The 24984-nt window shown below is 38.5% G+C and overlaps 1 protein-coding gene across 2 annotated transcripts in view; it reads left to right on the forward strand.

Annotated features, from left to right (window-relative positions):
• The window catches only part of LOC135225888 (ligand of Numb protein X 2-like), a 668030-nt gene that overhangs the window by 65586 nt on the left and 577460 nt on the right, over positions 1-24984 (forward strand). Inside the window, exon 2 of one of the 2 annotated variants that reach the window (XM_064265461.1) lies at positions 15034-15065. The gene's annotated coding sequence lies outside the window, so the exon portion shown is untranslated. Of the gene's footprint in view, positions 1-15033; positions 15066-24771 lie in introns of those variants that run through there. The other variant, XM_064265465.1, reaches the window with a different exon arrangement.

The following is a 24984-nucleotide window of genomic DNA, read 5'->3' on the forward strand; positions in this document are numbered from 1 at the left end:
CTTTGAATTATGCATCCCCTCATCAAGAGACAAGTTTGTGACGATTCATAATTATCCGCGTTCCACATTGAGATGGAATGAAGAAGAAGAAGAAGAAGAAGAAGAAGATAACTCTCATAAATCTGGAATCACAGGAGACTTGTGAAGAGAGGGATCGAGAAGAGAGGAAAGATTGAGAGGCAGTGGAGAATAGTGGATAAGTTGTGATTAAGGATAAAGAAAGATAACCATGGCTTGAGACAAAGCAGAGGTTAATTAGAAAAGAGAAATCAGATAATATATATATATATATATATATATATATATATATATATATATATATATATTTAATATACATATAGAGTATATATGTATGTATATCACAAATTACCAGTGTCTTGAAAATAAAGTTGAAACCGGTCAGGGCCTACACACTAATTTTTTTTCACCTAGGGCGTTTTGTGATTAAAAAATCATGTGTTAAAGTGAATATAATCATATATAAATACACGCACACACAGACACATATGTATATATATATATATATATATATATATATATATATATATATATATATATATATATGTGTGTGTGTGTGTGTGTGTGTGTGTGTTGTGTATGTGTGTGTGTGTGTGTATAGATAGATAGATAGATAATTTTTCTTCTTAATATTCTAGGTATTTATGCAAAATTCCCAGACACTATTAATGCCATTGTCTAGCTAACTTTTCTGTATTCTGTTCTTGTTGATGATGGAACTCTGTAGTTCTCATACCTGAACTAAATTATTCCCAAGAAGCAGTGTTTTAATAATTGGACTTTAGTGGTGTAGTTAATATATACTTCTTAAACTATATATACTATATATATACGAGTATGTATAATATATATATATATATATATAATATATATTATATATATTATATATTCTCCCTTTCTGGTCCACTGTGTCCTGTATTGTGCCTACATTGATATAGATACATACGCACACACACACACACACACACACACACCACACACACAACACACACACACATATATATAGCTATTATATATATATATATATATATATATATATATATATATAGTATATATATACATTCTCCCTTTCTGGTCACTCTGTCCTGTATTGTGCCTACATTGTATATATAAATACATAAACACACACACACACACACACACACACACGCATATATATATATGTATATATATATATATATATATATGTGTGTGTGTGTGTGTGTGTGTGTGTGTGTGTGTGTATGTGTATGTGTGTGTGTTATGTATTTATATATACAATGTAGGCACAATACAGGACAGAGTGACCAGAAAGGGAGTGAATGTATATATATATATATATATATATATATATATATATATATATATATATATATATATCTGTGAAAAAAGAAACAATTGTATTGCGTAAAAAGGCCTGAACGAATACGACAAAATCTCTCAATGAATTGAGAGAGAGAGAGAGAGAGAGAGAGAGAGAGAGAGAGAAGAGAGAGAGGTCCTTAAAGCGTTTGTTTGCAATGGCAGAGGAAAATTGCAATGCCTGGGTGGTCCTAAATACAGTTGGAAGATGTTGACCGAAAAATGAGAGGAGAGATGCAGGATGCTGTTCTCTTTATTTAAGGGAGGTTGGGGGGGAAAGGGGGTGGGGCTGGGTAGGGAAGGAAGGTGGAAGGGGGGGTTAGTTATCTGATAGAATGTTGGGAAGGAACGGAGGATACCTCGGGAAGGAGAGAGAGAGAGAGGGAGAGAGAGAGAGAGAGAGAGCAAGTTTGAATAACAATGAATTTTGAAGAAGTAGAATTCACGTGGAAAGGAGAAGAGAGAGAGAGAGAGGAGAGAGCGCAAAGTTGAATAACAAAGATTTTAAGAAGTAGGATTCACGAAAAAGGGAGAGAGAGAGAGAGAGAGAGAGCAAGTTGAATAACAATGATTTTTAGAAGTAGGATTCACGAAGGAAGTGATTTAGCAAGTGATTATTGGCTAAAAAAAACAAAAAAACACGAAAGTTGCTTGGTCATGGTTATGGAAATATGAGTATGGAGGAGGCAGGAAGACAAGGGATAATAGGAGGAGGAGGAGGAGGAGGAGGAGGAGGAGGAGGAGGAGGAGGAGGAGGAGGAGGAGGAGGAGGAGGAGGAGTGAGAGTGAGAGAACAGCTTAAAGGGAAGGCAGTGCATGAAGTAAAAACATGTATAGCGATGAAGTCAATGGAATGAACAGGGTGCGGAGATTGCCAGCGAGACTGTGCTTGTTTGTATGTGTATGAGAGAGAGAGAGAGAGAGAGAGAGAGAGAGAGAGAGAGAGAGAGAGAAGATTAACACAATAAGAAAATAAACAAGACGAAGGAAAAGAAGAACAAGAAGAAGACAAAGGAGAGAGAGAGAGAGTGTGTAACAAGATGAAGGAAAAGAACAACAACAAGGAGAAAATAACAAGACGAAGGAAAAGAAGAAAAAGAAGAAGACAAAGGAGAGAGAGAGAGAGAGAGAGAGAGAGAGAGAACAACAATAAGGAGAAAATAACAAGACGAAGGAAAAGAAAAGAAGAACAAGAAGAAGACAAAGGAGAGAGAGAGAGAGAGAGAGAGTTCGCCTGTTTGTTTGTTTGTTCATCCATCCGGGTGTTCTCAAATTGAACATGCATCCATTAATTGCAGAGGAGTGTTACACACACGACCGAGTGGGGTCATCCGATAACAGACGAGTATATAACCTGTTGTCGGTACTAGGAACCCACCTTGTTGCAACGTGGGTAGTGATTGGTAGCCCTTTTAATGGGGAATAAATCAGCCCTTTGAGAGAGAGAGAGAGAGAGAGAGAGAGAGAGAGAGAGAGAGAGTGCCGGGTCGGTAACTATTTCGGTTGGCATTGTTAAACCGAACTAGGTAGACCATTCGAGAAAATTGCCTCTGCCCAGGTGAGTGGGTAGAGGGGGGCATATGTGTGTGCGGGGCCGTGTCTGATCGTGGGTGGGAGTAGGACAAGCGTGGGCGTTGCTTCGTTTGAGTGAATGAAAAGGAAATGTTCGGTTATAATTCTTCGGTGGAAGAATGAATGGAAGTGAGTTTATAGGTGCAAGCCATGGAATTAGGTTTGCATATTATTATTATTATTATTATTATTATTATTATTATTATTATTATTATTATTATTATTATTATTATTATTTTTTATTTTATTTTTTTGCTCTATCACAGTCCTCCAATTCGACTGGGTGGTATTTATAGTGTGGGGTTCCGGGTTACATCCTGCCTCCTTAGGAGTCCATCACTTTTCTTACTATGTGCGCCGTTTCTAGGATCACACTTTTCTGCATGAGTCCTGGAGCTACTTCAGCCTCTAGTTTTTCTAGATTCCTTTTCAGGGATCTTGGGATCGTGCCTAGTGCTCCTATGATTATGGGTACGATTTCCACTGGCATATCCCATATCCTTCTTATTTCTATTTTCAGGTCTTGATACTTATCCATTTTTTCCCTCTCTTTCTCTTCAACTCTGGTGCCCACTGCAGGGACCATTTGACTTGAAATTCAAGCTTCCAAAGATTGTTATTATTGAAAAAGAAACCCACAAAATCACTTTCTAACTTGTTTACTTCTAAGTATTTACATTCAGAAGAAAACTGAAAGAAGTTTTTGTTTGATTATTATTATTATTATTATTATTATTATTATTATTATTATTATTATTATTATTATTTTAATTCAGATGGTGAAGGACCCTATTCACACGGAACAAGCCTTCCAAAGGGACCATTGACTTGAAATTCAAGATTCCAAAGAATTTGAACACTATAATTCCCGTTTGCTCGTTTCTATGTAACATTCGAACAAAGTGTCTAAATAAATATTCTGGTGTTTTTGGGCGGGTGGTCGGGGGTGGGCAGGTGTTGCACATGCGGGGGCGTATACTGTTAGGAACCATTGTGCGGGCGTGTGTGGGTGCGGGCGTGCGACGTGGTGAGTCAGAGGTGTGGAGAGGATGTGGGTGAGGAATATTTTTACGTGTCTGCTTGAGTCACCTTTATCGGTTATTATCGTGAACAAGCAGGCTTTGACTTTGCTTGCTTGCTTGCTTTTGCGAGCGGTTGTGAAATTGCCTTTTTTAAACATATTTAGAGGTTAATTGACACGTTGTACTTTATATAGGGTTTCTTCTGATTATTATTGTATCTCGCGAATGCTTTTTTTTATTCTATTAATGTTTTTTCTTTGTGCTTTGTTGGTTTGTTTGTTTGTTTGAGAGAGAGAGAGTCATTGGTTCAACTAAGATGATTTTGTTTTGCAGAGAAGAGAGAGAGAGAGAGAGAGAGAGAGAAGAGAATGTTTCAGCTAAGACGATTTTGTTTGAGAGAGAGAGAGAGAGAGAGAGAGAGAGAGAGAGAGAGAGAGAGAGAGAGAGAGAATAATTGTTTCAGCTAAGACGATTTTGTTTGAGAGAGAGAGAGAGAGAGAGAGAGAGAGAGAGAGAGAGAGAGAGAGAAATAATTGTTTTAATTAAGAATGATTTTGGTTTTGTTTGTTTGAGAGAGAGAGAGAGAGAGAGAGAAGAGAGAGAGAGAGAGAGAGAGAAGAGAGAGAGAGTTCACGGTTACGAATTCTTTTGATACACACCGGAAGTGATTACAAAGTAAAGGTAATTATTTCGGTGTTTTTGTCACAAGTACAGAGTTATTTGTTTTCACAAAGTTATCCCTGTGGTTGTTGAACGTGTAGGGGGCTTCATTATTAATCATTTCAATAATATTCTAGGCCTGTAACAAAACCAGGCCAGTAATAGAAGTTAACGAAGGAAAGAAAAAATTCAGTACTCGTAAACGAAAAGTTGAAACATATGAAACCGAAAATAGAAATAGGTAAGCAATAAATACACAAACATGAACAAGTAATCATTCTTTTCTCCTGAAAAAGTAAGTTAATAAATCGATAAAAAGATGTATTAAAAAGCAAGGAACAAGGAAAATAGTACTAGGGTAGTAATGCATTGCGTCTTCGCTTGAACTTCTGAAGAAGTTCCAATTTTGAACTTCTGAAGTTCCAATTTTGAACTTCTGAAGAAGTTCCAATTTTGAACTTCTGAAGAAGTTCCAATTTTTGAACTTCTGAAGAAGTTCCAATTTTGAACTTCTGAAGAAGTTCCGATTTTGAACTTCTGAATAAGTTCCAATTTTGAACTTCTGAAGAAGTTCCAATTGCGAACTTCTGAAAAAGTTCCAATTGCGAACTTCTGAAGAAGTTCCAATTGCTCGACATCCTCATTAGGGAGGCTGGAATTCCACATTCCAACGATGTGAGGAATAAAGGTCCTTTAGAAACTGAGAAGTTCGACAGCGCTGAGGCACATTTATTCGATATTGGTGCTGCTGTTTAACGAATGTGTTACGTCAAAAAGTAGCTCAATAATGACTGGCTTAGTACATTATATGAGTCACTATTTTGACAGATCTCTTTCTCCACTTCTCTTTCTGTGACTTTTCGCTTATGTTAACGTATGTATGGAATAGCACCCAATTATGCATTTTTCTCATAATCGAAGGATTTTTATTGATCTTCATGTCAGAATAGCATGTGATAGCTTGACTCGACATTCCTGCCTTATATCCATCAAGTTTATGGTATCCATCAAGTTTATGGTGTGATTTCGATATGTCTACGTGTGTTTTTCATTTATCCGTGTATTGAACAGACAGACAGACAGACAGACAGACAGACAGACAGACAGACAGACAGACAGACAGACAGACAGACAGACAGACCGACCCTTGCGATCGACATTTCCTCTGGGCTTCAGATAGTTCATCCCAGACGAAGTGTCCGGAGAAGCTAGCTCTTCCCCTGGTGGGGGATGGGACTCCTCCCCTACTCCCTATCCACCCCTAAAAAAGAAAGAAAGAAAAAAAACTGCGGTTCGATGGCAATTTCTCCAGTGTCTAGAAAACAATGTTTTCGCTTCTTCTTTGTTGCTTCCTCCGATTGTTACCGGAGAGAATTGATTGATTGTTTTTTTTTTCGATTTTACAGTTCGTGGATCTGCTATTGAAATTTAGTTATGATATACTTGTGTAATCTAGTTTGAATGTGTTTTATTTTCATGCATGAATGTTTCACTTACAATGATAATTCTCTCATGCCTTGTACGTCTGTTAGAAAAATATATCCGTGGTTTTTCGAGGGAAATTGTTTATCAGGCGTAAATATTTACATCATGATACCAAGAGACTACACAGGTAAACGATATATATATATATATATAATATTATATATATATTATATATATATATATTATAATATAATATATATTATATATATATGTATATTATTATTAATATTACGCCTGAATATGAACTTCCCTCGAAAACCAGGGATATATTTTTTAACAGATGTAACCTTTCATCAGAACTTATACCTTTATGTTGTGGGAAAATGCACACTTTTTTTTTTCAAATGCTATTTTGAAGTGCTTCAGGGTGACCACGAGCTCCTTCGTGAACCAAGAGAAGGATTGTTGAACTTCACGTTGGAGGAAGTCGACATTCGACCTAATTTGTTGTGAGAGAAGGTCTTGACATTCTCTCAGTGGAACTTGAGTGACTTGAAAGGTTCATAAAATCGAGGTAAATGAGCTCCTCGATAATACAGATATTCCAGCTATGTCAGGTTGGCTGCTTCTGGTGATATCGTGGAAAATTATTTTTTTTTGTTTTCTGTTTATTTAACTCAGTAGAATAAAGTTCCTCCCTCCCCTCTCTGTGATTCTGGCCATACCAGAGTAGCAGAGCCCCTCAGTGGTGCGTGATCAGTATGGTCTAGCCCTGCAACCTTGGTGGCCGCGAGTTCGATTCTCTGGCATTCCTCTGAGGGGTTAGAGATGTGTATATCTGGTGATAGAAGTTCACTCTCGACGTGGTACGGAAGTCCCGTAAAGCCGTCGGTCCCGTTGCTGAATGACCACTAGTTCCATGCAACGTCAAAACACCTCACAAACAAATAGACAGACAAACATACCAGAGTAGCTTCACTCTACTACCGTCGCATCGCCGTCATTCTTTCCCCAGGAAGTGAGGAAAGAGAAAGGGAGAAGAAGAATGAAAAGAAAGGAAGAATCAAACAGGTAGCTACAACAGCAACATTCTCTTCTCCCCCACCCCCGCTCTTCGAGTCCGAAGAAAGTATAGTAGCGTGTGAAAGCAACCGGAGAATGAAAAGGAAAAAAAAAAAAGGAATGTAAAAGGATTCGGTGGAATGTCCGGAGTCAAGAAGGACCTTTAGCAGCCCGCAGCAATACCAGTCCTTCGTCTCATGATGGGCAGGACAACATCGTCGGCATTCCTTGATGACGTCGGCCCCTTGGGACGCCAGGTAGCGGTTTGGGCAGTTTGCAGAGGGATGTGGGCTTATTCCAGGGGCAAATTTGGCTCAACCCCCCCCCCCCCCCCCGCACCTTTTTTTTTTGTGGGGAGTTAGAGGCAACTGAAGTACCTTTTTCAAATGTATTTTTACTCTTTCTAAGCGTGAGGCTTTTTAGAAACTTTTGATTCAGTAGAAAGTTATAAACTTAGATAGTTCTTTAGCCAGTTCACTCCTAGCATTGACATTGATTAGACAGTAGCTTTTCCTCTTGAATCTAAATCTAAAATAGTTTTTCTGATTGGCCTACAGGCCATATTATGGAAAAAGAATGTCTAGACGTGTGCATCTCTCTCTCTCTCTCTCTCTCTCTCTCTCTCTCTCTCTCTCTCTCTCTCTATCAATGTGGAAGAGTTTAAAAGAAAGCTAGACAAAATCATTAGTACACTGTGAATGCACAGTAAAACCTGCTCCTACAGAAAAGTGAGCACACGATGTGTGTGTGTGTGTGTGTGTCCTTGACCCGGTTGTTCTGCCCGAGGTAGGCCCTGCTCTTCTGCCATTAGCGAGATTATATCAGAGTGCAAATTGCCGATGTCACTGGAGGAGGTCTACACGTTCATTAATGGCCTTTTGTGAGGCGAATGACATGACCTTTGACTTTAAAATTGGTGAAGACATGGCTCACAGTTGCCGATTGTTTTTTCCTGAAGAGTTGAGAGGTGGCTCCTTCGTTTTTGTTGTACTGTGGGTCTGCAAAGAATCGTGGTGTTTTGATGTTTTTATTTTTCAGTTTTATCTTTCAGACGGCCTTTGGGACCTATTTTTTGTTTTAAAAAATATAATTATGCAAAAATTCTCTTATATTCTGTTGAAGTTAAATTACAAAAAGTATTCAGGAAGTGCAAGAATTCATGAAAGAATTAACACTGCCTAAAAGTGCGTTTGATTTTCACATGAGCAAGTCGCAAGGAGCTATTATCTCTCCTGCGACAATCTTTTGTGATGCATTTCTTTGATCCTGAAAGCCTGAGCCTTATACCATATTATGGTTGGTTGTAACTGTTTCATAGTGTTCTTTGTTCTAGACTTCGTTTCAGATAACAATTTTGTTGTTGTTGTTGTTGAGATTTCTGATGGGGTAGTACGCAGAGTAGGGGGACGGGGATATTTCAAAACAATGAAAATCTTCATTAAATGCAAGAAGAATTTAGGACGAAACGAATGACTACTTAATGGGGAGAAAATGAAACTGAACAAGACAATAGGAAGGAAGAAAGAAAAGAAGGAATCTTGGTCATTCCCCAGTTAATATTTTTTTTCTATTCAACCATCTCTTCCTGGAGAGGAAATTGCTCACGGGTGGTCCTCTTAAAAATGCATCGGACGTCCTGTGGCATTTTCTGAAGAGAGTATTCGGCAATTGCAAATCTCTCGGGGGGATACGAGACGAGAGGATTTTCCACCAGTGGATGAGAGAGAGAGAGAGAGAGAGAGAGAGAGAGAGAGAGAGAATTTTCCTATATTTTTTCCGAGGGAGAGGTGGTATAAAGTTTGTCTCCTTTTATGTATTTTTTGTTTCCTCTCTCTCTCTCTCTCTCTCTCTCTCTCTCTCTCTCTCTCTCTTTCTCTTTCTCTGTAGAGAGAGAGAGAGAGAGAGAGAGAGAGAGATCTGTCGACTTTTTGTTTTTTTGTCTTCACTTTTAGGATTACATTTTAGCTTCTGTGGGTCGCTGGGATGTATTTGCGGATAATTAATATTTCCATTTCAGTTGAGGCATCAAACGCTTGCTAAGTTAATATCGAGAGAGAGAGAGAGAGAGAGAGAGAGAGAGAGAGAGAGAGAGAGAGAGAGAGAGAGAGAGAGAATATCATTTTAAGACTCAACTTAGATACAAGAACAAATCTGTTAATAAAATTTGAAATACGTGGGCTCACCTGTAAACTCACACCAACTTATACTTAAAGGAAATTATTTATTATTAACACAAGAAGAAGCTCTACAAGGCCAGTCCGTTTAATCTAAACACCCGCGAATAGAGATATACACGAAATAGAACCGGCTATAAATTTCAAGTGCGCACTTGAAGCAGCCGATCGACATATTTTTAGAGGGGACGGTTTCTAAACCCACAGCCTCTCTCCATCTCAGGGTCTAGGAGAGGCTGGTCAGCAGCCAAGCACCAGAATTAGGACCCTTTATCTGAAGAAGGCGTCGAAAATAGACTATCCTAATCGCTCCTCTATTTATCTTTTGGCTCTTAAGCAGAGCGTTCGGAGGTCAACTCAAAGGCAAGGTCAGAAGTCAGTGGAAGCCGGGCGGGGTCGAGCTTTTCATTCTTTGGGAGGAGAATTATTGGCCCTCCAGGGCGATGCGCTGGGTGGATGGGTGACCTGTTTTTGACCTTTTCATTAAGTTTATTTTTCTTTTTTCTTAAACGTTGCCACTTGCTGTAGGAGCTTGTATGTATGTATGAATGAATGTATGTATGTATATATGTATGTGCCCACTTTATCAGAGGTGAAATGAAACCCAGTATCGTCTCCAAGACATTTTACAGATGACTGATACATATTGTAAAAACTTTACTCATATATATATATATATATATATATATATATATTATATATATATATATATATATATGTATATTGTAAAATTCTACACTATGTATCAGTTCATAGTTGCATATACGTATGGACAACGTTACCTTAAACGTGTAAGTATGAATGTATGTATGTATGTAATTTAGTCCAGAAGACATTGTCAATGAGTGAGGAAACGTTGCATATATAGATTACGTATCAACGTTACCATAAACGTAAACTTATATCCTCATGCGGTGGCGGTGTGGTCTAAGGCTTCACTGTGCGTCCAGAATTTGTTGGTAGAGCGAATTAGATAATAAAGGACATTTGTAGCTTGGTTTATGTATGTATGTATGTATGTATGCATGTATGTATGTAAGTAATTTAGTTCTGAAGACATCGCCGATGAGCTAGGAAACGGTCCATCGAAATATACTTAATCAGCGAAATCACTCAAAAATCCCTTTTAAAATTACGTCTACGTATTGTTTTGAAAGTGCTGACCGTTTGCTAACTTTGATTACAATAACGTACAAGATTCTAGCCACATTACTGACTGTTCTGATTCCCCTACCTTCAATTATTTTTAAATTTTAATTTAGCATACAATTTCCGCTGTATTGTCTCGAATAAATAAAAACCCTAATTCATTCCTATGGTCTTTTTTTTTTTTTTCTTTTTTACTGTTTTCCATTACGACCCTCGTATCTCTTCCTTGATTTCACTTCATTTCCTCTTTCGTTTGCCCTTTGTTAATCTCTTCCTGCTATACGTAGGTCCGGCCCGCGGTGTTTTATGATGCTTTATGATGTTTTATGATTCCGCCGTGAGTGGCCTGTATTTCACCCGAAGATCACACAAAGTGGGAGAATCGCATGCTCGGTAGCAATAGAGCATTAAGCTTTGTACAAGAAAAGGACATTACTTCGGGCGTATCTCAGTTCTTGGTGAATTAAGGGGTCTCATAGATCTGCTGACGTTCCCCATGAATTGTTCGTTTCTGTTAGCTTGTGCATAATGTTTACTTGTTACTCAGGAATTGTTTGTCTCTGTGGTTTGTATATATGCTTCCTTAAACCTCAGGCATCGTCTGTTTCTTAAGTTTGTACTCATGTTTACTTATTTCTCAGGCATTGTCTTTCTGGAGTTTGTACTCATGTTTACTTATTTCTCAGGAATTGTCTTTTTCTGCACTTAGTACATATATATATTTATTTCTCAGTAGTTATTGTTCATGTAGCTTATAAATAATGTTCACCTATTTGTCAGACAGTGCCTTTGGTATACCAGTGCACCTTCTGGCTTATTTATTTTTTTTTTTTAGGTTAATTTTACGGAGGAATGGCTATATTTCCCTTGAAGATATTCTTTATATACGAGAAGCTAATCTGTTGTGTTCCTGAAATTGAAATGAAATTGTATTTGGGCTTTATTGAAGAAAAGAAAGTTTTCTTTTAGTTCACATCAGATTCTTTTGCTGCGCTTATCCACTCTGTAAATTGCTGTTATGTATTTTTTTTTCTTGTGAAGAATAGAATGTTTTACTCGAAACACACACACACACACACACAGCGAACAAATGTCAAGCCAGCCAGCACAGGATACCCAAAAACTTGTGAGAGAGAGAGAGAGAGAGAGAGAGAGAGAGAGAGAGAGAAAGAAGAGAGAGAGATGCCACGTTACCAAGCATATGATACCCTACGAAGACCTCCAAAGAGAGAGAGAGAGAGAGAGTCAAATTACGATACAAGACATCACTCATTCCATGAAGGAAAGCTTCTTTATCCTCCATCGTATGACTGGAAGGAATAAAGATAATAAATAAAAAAAAACAAAGGCAATTCCATCGAGACGAGACACAAACACCCAAGGGAGTGATACCGATACACTGAACAACTAACTACCCCCCCCCCCCCCCTCCCCCCCCCCCCCCCCCCCCCCCCCCCCCCCCCCCCCCCCACCCCCGGCCCAACAACAACCCCTCGAGGGCACACGAATAATTTCAGCTCTTGTTATGTTAACCTTGACTTTATCTCTTTGTTTTAGTTTTTCAAGGCCAGAATCGGCTCAATTATCGGCCATTAACCTTTAATTACTTTGCAATGCATTCAACAACTTCAAAAGGGTACACAGACATTCTTCTCTGTCATTTGAAATGAATAAACACTAAACTAACTCTCTCTCTCTCTCTCTCTCTCTCTCTCTCTCTCTCTCTCTCTCTCTCTCTCTCTCTCGAGTTCGTTTTAGGGCATCAAATGCTTGGTAAGTTAATTGAGTAAAATTATAGTTGATTAGCTGTAGTTATATATCACTGAGAGAGAGAGAGAGAGAGAGAGAGAGAGAGAGAGAGAGAGAGAGAGAGAGTTGAAAAAGGAAAGAAAGCAAAGAAAAATTGATAGCTAAGAAAGTGAAGGCAGCTAAGAAAAATTAATAGCCAAGAAAGCTTAGATGATGAAGAAAGCCAAGAAAATTTGAACGTTAAAAAGCGAAGATTAAGAAGAAGGTTAAGAAAGATAAGATGGCAAAGAAAGCTCATGAAAGCGAAGTGAGCCAAGCAAGTATGAACGCTATGAAAGCCAAAAAAGCTAAGTTTGAAAGCCATGAAAATAGAAAAGCTAAGAAAATTTTGAAGTCAAGAAAACAAAAAAGCTAATAAAACCAAGAAAATTTGAAAGTCAAGAAAGCAGAAAAGCTAAGAAAACTAAGAAAAATTTAAATTCAAGAAAACAAAAAAGCTAAGGAAGCAAAAACGCTATGAAAGCTAAGAAAATTTTAAAGTCAAGGAAGCAAAAACGCTATGAAAGCTAAGACAATTTGAAAGTCAAGAAAGCTAAAAAAAAAAAAAAACAATGCTAAGAAAGCCAAGAACCTTTTGTGAAACTTCGAAACCTTGAGATCCCGGAGGGATAATTTTTATGAAAGGACCGATGACCACCGGAGTAGAACTGGAAATCGGTCAGGCAAAACGGGCGAGCGCTCGTTATGAAAAGGACATAGTCATCCTCGTCTGCTAAAAGAAGAAGAAGAAGAAGAGGTGGAGGAAGAGGATGAGGAGGAAGAACAAGAACTAGAAGAAGAAGAGGTGGAGGAAGAGGATGAGGAGGAAGAACAAGAACTAGAAGAAGAAGAGGTGGAGGGGTGAGAAGGATGAAGAGAGAAGAGAAGAGGTGGATAATGGATTGAGGAGAAGAAGAAAGAAGAAGATGAGGAAGGTGGAGGATTAGAAGAACAAAGAATAGAAGAAGAGTAGAAGAGGATGGAGGAGGGAAGTAGATGAAGAAGAAGAAGAAAAGAAGAAGAAGAAGAAGAGGTGAGGAAGAGGATGAGAGGAAGCAACAGAACTAGAGAAGAAGAAGAAGGTGAAGAGGGGAGGTGAGGAGAGAAGGAAGAAAAACTAGAAGAAGAAGAAGAAGAAGAGGTGGAGGAGAGGATGAAGAAGAAGAAGAAGAAGAAGAAGAAGTGGAGGAAGAGGATGAGGAGGAAGAACAAGAACTAGAAGAAGAAGAAGAAGAAGAGGTGGAGGAAGAAGATGAAGAGGGAAAAAAAACAAGAACTAGAAGAAGAAGAAGAAGAGGTGGAGGAGAGGATGAGGAGAAGAAGAAGAAGAAATGACGATAGCAACTGAGACAGTGCGAAGAGCTATAAGCGATTATATAATGCCTCATCTTTTTTTTAGAGATGTTGCTCACTCTTAACGTGAAAACGTATTTATTTTTTTTGCTTACATTTTGAAGTTCCCGGAGGTGTTTGCCTTTTGTTTTGCGAACCTCTTACTTCTTCGTGGACCAATTCGATGGGATCAGCGGCACAGATTTTAAAGTGATTCTTTAAAGTTACGTCCCAAGTTAATACATGATTTAAAACAGTAATATTTGCAGGTTACGTTGAATGATAATTTGCAGAAATGTAAAAATGATGTAACAATTTTCATCCCCCATGTAAAGTTAGTTTTTGTTTCATCATTAAATTTTTTTTCAATTTAATAATTCTACATATTCTTACTTCTCACAGGTGTACTTGGTGTAACCCATAGATATGTATACACAGATTGTTTCCATCAAACTTATTAAATTCATTCCAAAGGTATACAGTAAACATTTGAATGAAGACTCGCGTAGTTTTGTCAAATGATATTGAGTAAATTTTCATGACTGCAGTCTAAATAGAATAGAATTTCTAAATAATTTAAATGAAAGTGAATTTTTTAATGCTGTAAATAAAAGTGGGTTTTTAATGTTGTAAATAAAAGTGAAGCTTTAAATCTTTTGAATAAAAGTGAATTTTCAAATTCTGTCAATAAGAGTGAATTTTTAAATATTTTATTTAAATGAAAGTAAATTTTTAATATTTTGTTTAAGAAAAAGTGAATTTTTAAATATTGTAGATAAAAGTGTGGCTTTAAATGTTGTAAATAAAAGTGAAGTTTTAAATCTTTTGAATAATAGTACATTTTTAAATCTTGCAAATGAAACTGAATTTTAAAATTTTTAAATTAAAGTGAATTTTAAAATTTTGAAAAAGTTGATTTTTAAAATCTTAAAAACGCATAGGATTCCTTGTTGAGTCACTGAATAGGCACCAGAATGAAAAAAAAAAAGATATAAAAGAGGAGTTACAACTTAGTCGGATTAGTCAACTGTGGGAAAATGAACGTCATCTGTTAGTGCATTAACGTCTTACGTCATGTTGTAGCCTCATGGTTTCTTGCAATGTCTTCTCCTTCTTTTTATACTACTATTTCCTCTTCTTCTTCGTCTTCTTCTTCTACTACTACTACTACTACTTCTTCTTCTTCTTCTTCTTCTTCTTTTATTACTACTTCTTCTTCTTCAGCGGAAGCAGACTGACGGCTCTGCGAGACTTGGGTTTGTATCTCACAGTGTAAGAGTCCCCCATCTTCTGCCTCCCTCACGCCCTCCCGCCCACGAAGACGCCCTGTGCATGCCATTTCGTTACCTGTGGGCGTGCCCGGGGGGCGGAAGACTCACGGGGTAATTTATATATATATATATATATGAGCAAGTCTCCCACGATACACGAGACTCATTTGCATTCGTTTTACATCTTCTTGATCTCGTTCTTTTTCTTTATCGTTTTAGGTTGCTTCTTGCGTCTCTGCTACGGTCTGAAGGTAAGTCGTCTTTCCTTTGTGTTCTCCTCTGGTACTATATGCTTCAAGTCGCCTTTATTATGTTTTTTTTATTCAGGTATGTAACGTGATTTAGTTTTGGGCAAGAACTGAGGGTAACGAACAACAATGACAAAAAGGGAGAGAGTATTAAAAGATAATTGCCTCGTGGTCGATTTTTCCACCTCGATTCAGACTTATTGTTTTAATGAAGGCATCTTTGGTGGTTTGTTGAATGGATTCTTTTGTAATTATATCCGGTGAACCATTTTAAATTCACCTGCAAGTGGAGTAGTAATATTCTGTCATGCAACGGCTAATACTTATGCATTTTCGCTGAGTAGTTTATGTGAGATCCTTCCCGGTAGGAGGGTAGTGCCTTCAGTGCACCTCGTGCGGTGCACTGTAGGCATTACTCATAAATTTTCACGCTGAGTAGTTTGTGAGAGATTCTTCCCAGTAGGAGGGTATAGTGCATTCAGTGCATCTCACGCGGTGCACTGTAGGCATTACGTACCTTTCTTTGCAGTGTCCCTTCGGCTCTTAGCTGCAACCCATCTCGTTCTTTTTACTCTACCTCCCTTCATATTCTCCTTCTCCCGAGATATTCCTCCAGTTAGACCTTTCGAAACTTTTGACTGTCGGTTTCCGTTTCAACCATGAATGGCCTCTGAGGTCCCAGCACTTGGTATTCGGCGTAAATTCCATATTTTATTCTATTCTGTTCTTTACGAGATTCTTAGTAAGGTTATACTAATTTAGTGAGTGAGTATTTAGTCTCTCATGAAGCCATTGCGGATTTGAATAAGAGAAAAAAATTTTACCGTTTTTAAGTTGCCTCTATTATTCTATTTGAAAAAGCAGGATGAAAATGAAATTGGGGAAATTTTGGTTAATTGATTGATGTTCATGTTAATGTAAATTATTGGTTTGTTTGTCTGTATGGTGTTTTTACGTATCATGGAACCAGTGGTTATTCAGCAACGGGACCAGCGGCTTGACGTGACTTCCGAACCACGTCGAGAATGAACTTTTATCACCAGAAATACACATCTCCGACCTCTCAGTGGAATGCCCAAGAATCGAACTCGCGGCCACCGAGGTGGCAGGCCAAGACCATACCATCACAGCACTGAGGCGCTTTGTAGGTTATTGGGAAGGAGAAAATATTGAGAATTAGTTATAAAATTTCTTGATAGTGACACCTTGGAAAAATTGTATCGTGAATTCGTGGTTCACTGTAAAAACTGGTCCGGAGGGGGTTTTTGGGGGGGGGGGGGTGAGGTGGGGGGGGAAGGAAGGTGTAGGTAAGGGGGTTTGGGTGGGTGGACGCGTACACGTATGGGAGGTCAGGTCATGTATGGCATAAGGTCAAAGGTGTTTTTGGGGAATATGAATGATTCAACTTCCGCAGTGCCAATGGACACTTATTGAAGTTTCGTTCATTTTGAGTCCCTGTTCTTTTGTTCGTCAGAAGGAAAAAATAAGAGAAAGCAAGTAGTAGTTTAGTAGTATATATATATATATATATATATATATATATATATACGTATATATATATATATAATATATATATATATATATGTGTGTGTGTGTGTGTGTGTGTGTAACAGGTAAGTTTTGAAGGAGACACGCCGGCAGGGGAATTTTAATTGCCGTATTCTGACGTCCTTTGAACTTTAATGAAGAGTTGAAACGAACCGCTCGCTCCATCTGAGAGAGAGAGAGAGAGAGAGAGAGAGAGAGAGAGAGAGAGAGAGAGGAGGGTTTTGATGATGATGATGGGAGGACCCTCCTCCTCCTCCTGTCCCATTATCCTCCGCCTTTCCCATTTCTCCCTCCGTCTCTTTGATGTCTAGCGGAACGGTCGATCGGGGCAGATGATGAAAAGGAAACCGCTTACGGTGAAGGTCAGTCTCTGGGATTGTTTTATGTTTTATTTATCGCCGAGCGCTGGAATGCGATTAAAACAATGGGTCCTCCTTCTCGCCCAGTTATGCATATGCATAGATCGTTTTTCTTTTTTTCTTTTTTTTTTCTCTCCTTTGATTAAGTCTTTTTTGGCGTGTCGGTATAAAAATGTCTGGGAACGGGGTTCCACAGGGCGACAGACTTGGCCCTTGTGAACTGGCCTTCCATATTTTATTTATTTTTTAATAGCGATTATTACACCGTCAAGGTTATGTCTCCTATTTACTTTCGTTTGTGTGTGTTTTATTTCTATTTTTTTTGTGTGGACTTTTTATTGGAGGTAAAAGTTTCAAGATTTTGAGAACTACCGGAATGCTTTGAGCTTATATCCCGGGGCGGATGGTTGTGGGTGGGCGGTGGTAGGAGGTTGGTTATGTTTTTTGGACATCTCTCAGTTTTTAAATAGTTTTTAAGTGGAGATTCTCACTCATTAGTTTGCCGATTCTTGTGACGTGCCTGAGTCGCAAGTTTGTCCTGATTCCATGTGGAGAAACTGGCCTGAATCGTTGTTTTTATTAACAATTAACAACTGAAAAAATCAACTCGCCAGCAGTTTCAGCCATGTCATAGAAGGTTTGTTTTAAGTTTACTTTTTGATGAGCTTGAATCCCATAGGGGGTTGGTGCACTGTAAGCATTAACTCAAGATATTTTGCAGCGTCCCTTTGGCCCCCTAGCTGCACCGCTTTCATTTTGTTTACTATATCTCCGTTCATATTCTCTTTCTTCCATCTTACTTTCCACCCTCTCCTAACAATTGATTGATAGTGCAACCTTTATTTTGCGTGAACTGTGTTAATTAGCAGGCCTAATTAGCGGTATTAGACGCTGTGTGAAAATAGGCTGTGATTTTGTGATGAGACACTGCATGGTTGAAGATATTTTTTTTATTCGATTAATTTTTCTCCCTTCATGGTGAGAAATCCAAGTTGCACTTATTTACCAAGTCAGGATTTGTCTCTTGCTAAACAAAACAAAAAAAAAAAAAAAAAAGTCATCAGTGGGCGGCGTCTCTTTATGGGTTACGCTAGAGTGAGGTTGAATTATCGGTTAAATTATCCAGAAAACAGAGAGAAAATGGGGAGAAACAGTTTCGCACTCTTGGTAAAAACGGTTGCAAGGTGACATTCGCAGAATGCAATAAAGGGAGGAACTGTTACCTCATTACGTTGGTGGATAAAATAAGTGGTCGGGCGCTGGTGGATCTGGAAATATTTGAATCTACTGTGTGTGTGTGTGCATGTGTGTGTTCCATATAGGACGGTGTTCCAGTGATGTGCGGTTAAATATCACTGTTATCCAAAGCATCTGCGTTGGAAATTACAACGAAAACTTTAAAAAAAGGAAAATAAAAATTCAGAGGCAGTCATATATCCGCACCTGTGAGCCAATCTTTCTTGAACGTTCTTCTGTCCCCTTAAAATTATTGATAGAATCTGAGATTGCAGTTTCCAGTTGATGCTTGAATGTCAAGTTTCGGCTGTTATAATTTTGTTAATGATGGCATTACCTTGGCTAGTGAGTTACCGTAGAATATAATACCCATTAAGGAGAATGATGATAAATGGATTGAGCGTATGATTAATATGAAATTGAAGTAAATCACGCGTTTATCAACTGAAAAACAAAATTGAAAAATTTAATAAGGGAAAAATAGCATGGCATTTGCAAGCAGTTTTCCTGCGCTTATTAAATTTTAACTTGTAGCCATTTTTATATTTATAGTCCTAGTAATTGTTTAACAGCTCTACATAAAGAGGGGTAGAAAGGACCTCTGGTACTGAACTTTTGACAATTTACGGCACCCCAACCAAGAAAGAGAATTCATTAGCATATTTTTTTAACATCCTAACCATTTTATCCATATAAATGACAAATAGCAAACAACTAGTGGGAGCTCCCTGCCGTAACCGACAGAGCTATCTATCACAGCTGTTCTTAAAACATTCTTAGTGCTACTGTACATCTCTTTCATTGCAGACAACATTCTTTTCCCACATCCTAGTTCTTTCTAATAACTTATCAGTTTTCCTCTGGGAGCATACACTGCATCGACATTAGTTCCCAAGTGAAATAAAACTTTGAGAGGTAATTTGGGGAGAATTCGGCTTAAGAAAGGCACCGCGAACTAACGGAGGGAGACGAGAGAGAATGGGGTGGCGATTCGCCAAGTGCATAACATTTGCATAATAGGTGAGTAGGAAAAGAATGGCTTTGGCTGACGATGGTTGATGCAGATCCCGTCCCTGTGGGACACCACTAGAGGTTTTGGATAGGACCAGAACCAGAGTGACTGGATAAGGAAAAGGAACCCACTGTTCAAAGACAAGAAGTCAGGTGGTAAACACCAAGTTTTGTTTGATTAGGTCTAGTGGCAGACCCTTCCAGAAACTGGAGATTGGAAAGTCGATGCAAGTGTCCTTGATTTCTCTAGAGAGCATAAATTGGATATGTGGTAGATTGTACGTACTAGAGATCACCACTTGATTGTGCTGTGGAATCCGTACTAATGATCGTAGAGGAGATTTTGACAGCATGAAAGGCTACCTTCAGTAGAAAGACGATTGATAAAGGCAGTAACTGGTGTTTAGTACAGAGTATTGGGAACAAGGTCTTACAACTTCCTTTGGGTAAGGTAAATAAATTTGTAAATGCAAGTTCAGGTGCAAGCATTTTCAAAACTCGTGGCTTGAGGAACCTACTATGATAGCAAGTTTACAGCTTAGGTTTCATAAGAGCTCGAATTGAAGGGTTGATTAAAGTAGCATTTTTCTTGGGAGGCATTTGTTGCCCTGTGGCTGGTTTGGGACATAGGTCTATGTTTTGAGTCTTTGAATGGAATGCATTCAGATTAGCCTTATTCTTAACGTTATAACTCTCTCTCTCTCTCTCTCTCTCTCTCTCTCTCTCTCTCTCTCTCTCTCTCTCTCTCTCGTTCTTACTCTATACTTAAGTGTTTTAAGCATGTTTTGCTCTAACTGGTTTTAGAGAAAGAGAGAGAGAGCTTCGTTTAGTTGAAAGACATTTTCTTTTTCAAATCTATATCCTTGTCGATTTGAAGTGTTTAGACGTAAGCTGGTTCATCGATTTAGCCCGATCAATCAATCGATATTTAAAGGTTTATTTATGTTTGATACTAAAGGTTTACTTTTGTTATTGACTAATGGTTTTATGCTATCCTGCCTTTTGCCAGTAGGTACCGACTCTTTTCTGTTGCCGTGCATGAACTGATTTTGGGCTGTTTTTCTTTCGTAATTGTTTATATTTTCCCGAGTAAGTTAACAGTTGGTTGTCTTAAAACAAGCAGATAAAAGTTGCTGTAACCCCGGCGCGAGCCATTGCCTCTTATTCTTTAACGGGAAGCGCTTTTTATGGCAACACCGGCTTCAGTCTTCGCGAAAGGACAAGACTCTCTTTTGTTTGTTTGTGCTATCTTCTTTCACTGTAATGCGCCTCATGGAAATTATGGTGTTCCTACAGGGATATCTGTTGTGTAACAATCAATTACATGATGATCTGTGTACGATCTTCACTGCTGGGAGCCTTATTTTAGATTTTACGAACACATCCTGGAGCCAGCCAGGTGACGCTCGCATCGGCCTAGCCGCCGTCTGGAGCCAGTTCCCTGAAATGACAAAAACACCCATTAGGCGATAAAGGAAACCGTTACAGTCCTTTACCAGATACATTTATCTGTCGCCTGTGAGGTCTCTTTAGGTGTACGTGTATGTGTTTGTGTATGTTCATGAGCGTATGTGTGCGTGAGACCGCCAGCAGTACCAGTGTCACTTTAGAAACAGGTGGCATATCCTGAGGGAATACGTATATACTAGACTGAAGTTCACCTTCCCCCCTTCCTTTAAACTGATCAGCCATGAAGTATCATAATATTATAAACTATAGGCCAGTGACAGTGTTGTGTATTGTCAGAAATGAAATTGGCCTCAGTAAAACCTATGATCATTACGATAAGTTTATTACTATTATTTTCTTATTTCTCAAAATTGGTTAAGATATGGAGTTGCTCACTGAACTTTTTATCCCGATATTTTCACAATGCTTGCTACTTACACTAATTCCTGACGAAAGTTTCTGAGGAGCAGCATTAAGCGAATATTTAATTTTACGCAATGACGACGCTAGGAACATGAATCAATCGGTAATCACCGGAAATTTATTGCAAAATGTGAATATTTTGAGCAGTGTTAATGACTGAGATAAGTTTCTAAAGAGAGAGAGAGAGAGAGAGAGAGAGAGAGAGAGAGAGAGAGAGAGAGATTGACTTAATGGTCTGATACAAGCTCATTTCGTGAGTAGGAAGAGCGTTCTTGCTAAATTTAGCCCGATAGGTTGCACGGCCTAAAAATATCTGGAGGGACGACCCTTTTAAAACGATGCTGGCCAGTTGGTGATAAGTGAAGATGTGCGTGCTTTTATCTGGTTTATTCGTCTCTCTCGTTTATCTCGTTTGGTTTTCTTCTGTTCCTCAATTTTTTATAGTTGTAACATTTCCAAAGCTCAGTTGCCATATTGGAATGTTTTTTGTTGGTAAATACCAATGAGTATCGTAGAATCTTTTTTATTTTATTTTATTAGAAAATCTTTGAATCAGATGAGTTATTCATGAGTAAATTGAGTTGATAGATCCGAAGGAACTCCTTGAAAATTCCAGTAGGAATTAAAATAGGAATTAAATAAAATAGTGAATGCTCAGGGATTGTAGAAGGTTAGAAGAAAAGTTAGCAACTAGGATATTGCAGTACATTGAAGCGGATGTCTACAACTTTTCGAAAGGCCGTCTGTGCTCAAGCTGATAATCTTAGAAAGCCTTAGACTCAGTGTGATAGGCCTCTAGGCCTATTGTATTTGTCGATATTAAAAGTTTGTAAATGAACGAAGATATAACAAGATAACGAATCTTATGAAAGAAAAAGTCATCCTTTGATTTTTTTTTATGAACAATGCAGCTGCTGCACTCTGTTAACTAATGGTCAAACCTATTTTGGGATGAGAGAGAGAGAGAGAGAGAGAGAGAGATCAACCCGATTCTGGTGACCGGTTTGGTTGCGTAATATAAACCCCGATCAATTTTTCATTATCAGTTGTAACTTATTTTAAGTTATTTAAGCCGGCAAGGTCCTGATGGCTGGTTAGCCAAGTTTGGAGCAGCGCTGTATTAGGTGGAGTGTGCTTGAGCTACGTAGTCGCTGAAGTCAAAGCAGTCTCTCTCTCTCTCTCTCTCTCTCATCCACACACGCGCACTACTCTCTCTCTCTCTCTCTCTCTCTCTCTCTCTCTCTCTCTCCTAGAGATAAGTGAGCACACGATGTCTCCTCGGATGGAGTAATAAGTCTTTGAGACATCCTAATCCTTGCAACTCTCTCTCTCTCTCTCTCTCTCTCTCTCTCTCTCTCTCTCTCTCTCTCTCTCTCAGTTTCAGCATCTTGTAGTTGTCGTCGAAAGAAGAATCTAATACTGTTTCTTAACTATTTACTGACCAGTCTCCGAGGTACTAAAACATATTTAAAATGAAGAAGCTTCCCCCCCTCCCTCTCCCCCTCCCCTTCCCCTCCCCTCCCCCCTTTTTTTCCCTTTTTTCCGATCCATTCACTTCCTTTTTCGTGTGTCATTCTCTCTTGGTCACTTAGGAAATGATCTTTATTAGCATGTGGTATGGGCGTCGTCACAGCTGATAGAGGAGAAGGCGACGAATATAGCTCTTACGTGTACCTGACATAAGGCTTATTCTCCATTGCCCTTTGCCAGGACTTCCTGGACTTGACAAGAGGGTATGTTAAAAGAAAGAGAACTTGTCTCTGGGTATGTTAAAAGGAAATAAAACTCTCGAAATTTTATTCTCTTTTGCTGAAAAAAAAAAAAAAAAATGGTTTAACGAATCTCGTAATGCTAGCGACAGATGGCGTAGGATTGAAGAGAACACAAATAATTACCGTTAAATGATTGTTGTTTTTGTGTGTCCTTTTCTGGTTATCTTTTTCCATTTTATTTATTTTTTATTTTACCTCTTGTACGCCTATTTGTGTGTTCTGATTTTTTATTATATTAAAAGAATCTCTCTCTCTCTCTCTCTCTCTCTCTCTCTCTCTCTCTCTCTCTCTCTCTCTATATACAATATATATATATATTATATATATATATATACTATATATATGTGTGCATATATATATATATATATATATATATATATATATATACGTATATTATGTGTGTGAATGTATAAACACACACACACACACACATATATATATATATATTATATATATATATATATATATATATATATATATATTATATATATATATTTATGTTTATATCGACGTCTTTTGTCCTGCTACATTCTGAGTTTACAGCAATAATAGCGAAGATAATATCTATCTGAACCTAAAAAGATTTAAGAGATGAGCGAAAGATTATAGCAGAGAGAGAGAGAGAGAGAGAGAGAGAGAGAGAGAGAGAGAGAGAGAGAGAGAGAACAGCAGTTCGTCTCGTCTTTTTTTGTGGGGGGTTGGGGGATATAGGGCCGAACTGATTTAGACTTGGCGGTCGAGGGAGGTGGGTGGTGTGTTATCTTGACACAGGTCAGAAGAAAAAGCTTTTACTCTCAAGGATATTCTCTGGAGAGAGAGAGAGAGAGAGAGAGAGAGAGAGAGAGAGAGAGAGAGAGAGGGTTGGTGCCGATACGGTTATGCCAAAATGGAACACATACCTCCTACCGGCATCAACTCACTGGATTTTTGCCTTGCACATTTTCTGTAACATCGTTCTTCCTGCTCTCCCGTTGTTTTTCTTTGCGTGTGTGTTTGTGTGTGTGGTCTCTCTCTCTCTCTCTCTCTCTCTCTCTCTCTCTCTCTCTCTCTCTCTCTCCTCGTACACTCGATTGGCTACGTTGTAGGAATGAATATCGCTATGGATTGCAACTTGGCCCTTATCCGGTCGTGCCGTAAGGCTCGAAGAGTCCTAATGCACTAATCAATCTCGTGTTCATTTTATCTATAGTTCAAGATGAGAGAGAGAGAGAGAGAGAGAGGAGAGAGAGAGAGAGAGAGAGAATCTTTGAAGGGGCAAAAGGGCTTCGAAGGGAGCGTTCTGCCATTTGTGTGTGTTGCCATTGTACAGTGTGAAAGTGTATGTGTGTGCATATGAGCTCTAGACTTATATATGATTTTAAATTCACGCTTATCCTCTTGATCGGAGTCTTTGAAAAGCTTCTATTCGTCATTTCTTTCGTTTTGTAATTTTCTCTTTCCGCTTTGACTCTTGTTTGTGGTTTCACTGCCTTTTTTACTGAGTGACCTCAATTTTGGAACTGGTCAGTGGGTGAAAAAAAATTTTGGAAGACGTAATTTTTCTTTCAATCGTGTATTCACGCAATTGACGATATTATTCTGTTGTCTTTTTCGATTTTCATGCGTTTTAATGATTAATATTAATAGACGGAAAATAAAGGTATAAGCCACGAAGGAAAAATAAACAACGGAGTTTCTGCAAGATTTTTCGACTCGACGTTCTTTACTCAGCAGACAAACTGACTTACATGAGGAATTTACTGTACAGGAAATTCCTTATGTAAGTCAGTTTGTCTGCTGAGTAAAGGACGTCGAGTCGAAAGATCTTCTAGGAACTCCGTTGTTTATTTTTCCTTCGTGGCTAATACCTTTATTCTTGGATTTATCACGTTCCAAACTTCCGTGATTCAGTTATACATTAATAGACGGGAATATTGTTCTCCAGGACTCTGTCTGACAAGTTTATAAACTCTCTTCTTTGATAAACCACTCTCTCAACCCAGCGATACCTCGAGCGAAAATTTTCGCATCAGCTCTTGGCTACTTCTACTACTACTATTAATTATTCCTACTGTTACTGCTGCTACTTAATCCACCGCCGCCGCCGCCATCATGCTGAGAAGTGGCACGGAAGAAACGATGTTG

The sequence above is a fragment of the Macrobrachium nipponense genome, chromosome 13, assembly GCF_015104395.2.
Source record: "Macrobrachium nipponense isolate FS-2020 chromosome 13, ASM1510439v2, whole genome shotgun sequence".
NCBI classification, from domain to species: domain Eukaryota; kingdom Metazoa; phylum Arthropoda; class Malacostraca; order Decapoda; family Palaemonidae; genus Macrobrachium; species Macrobrachium nipponense.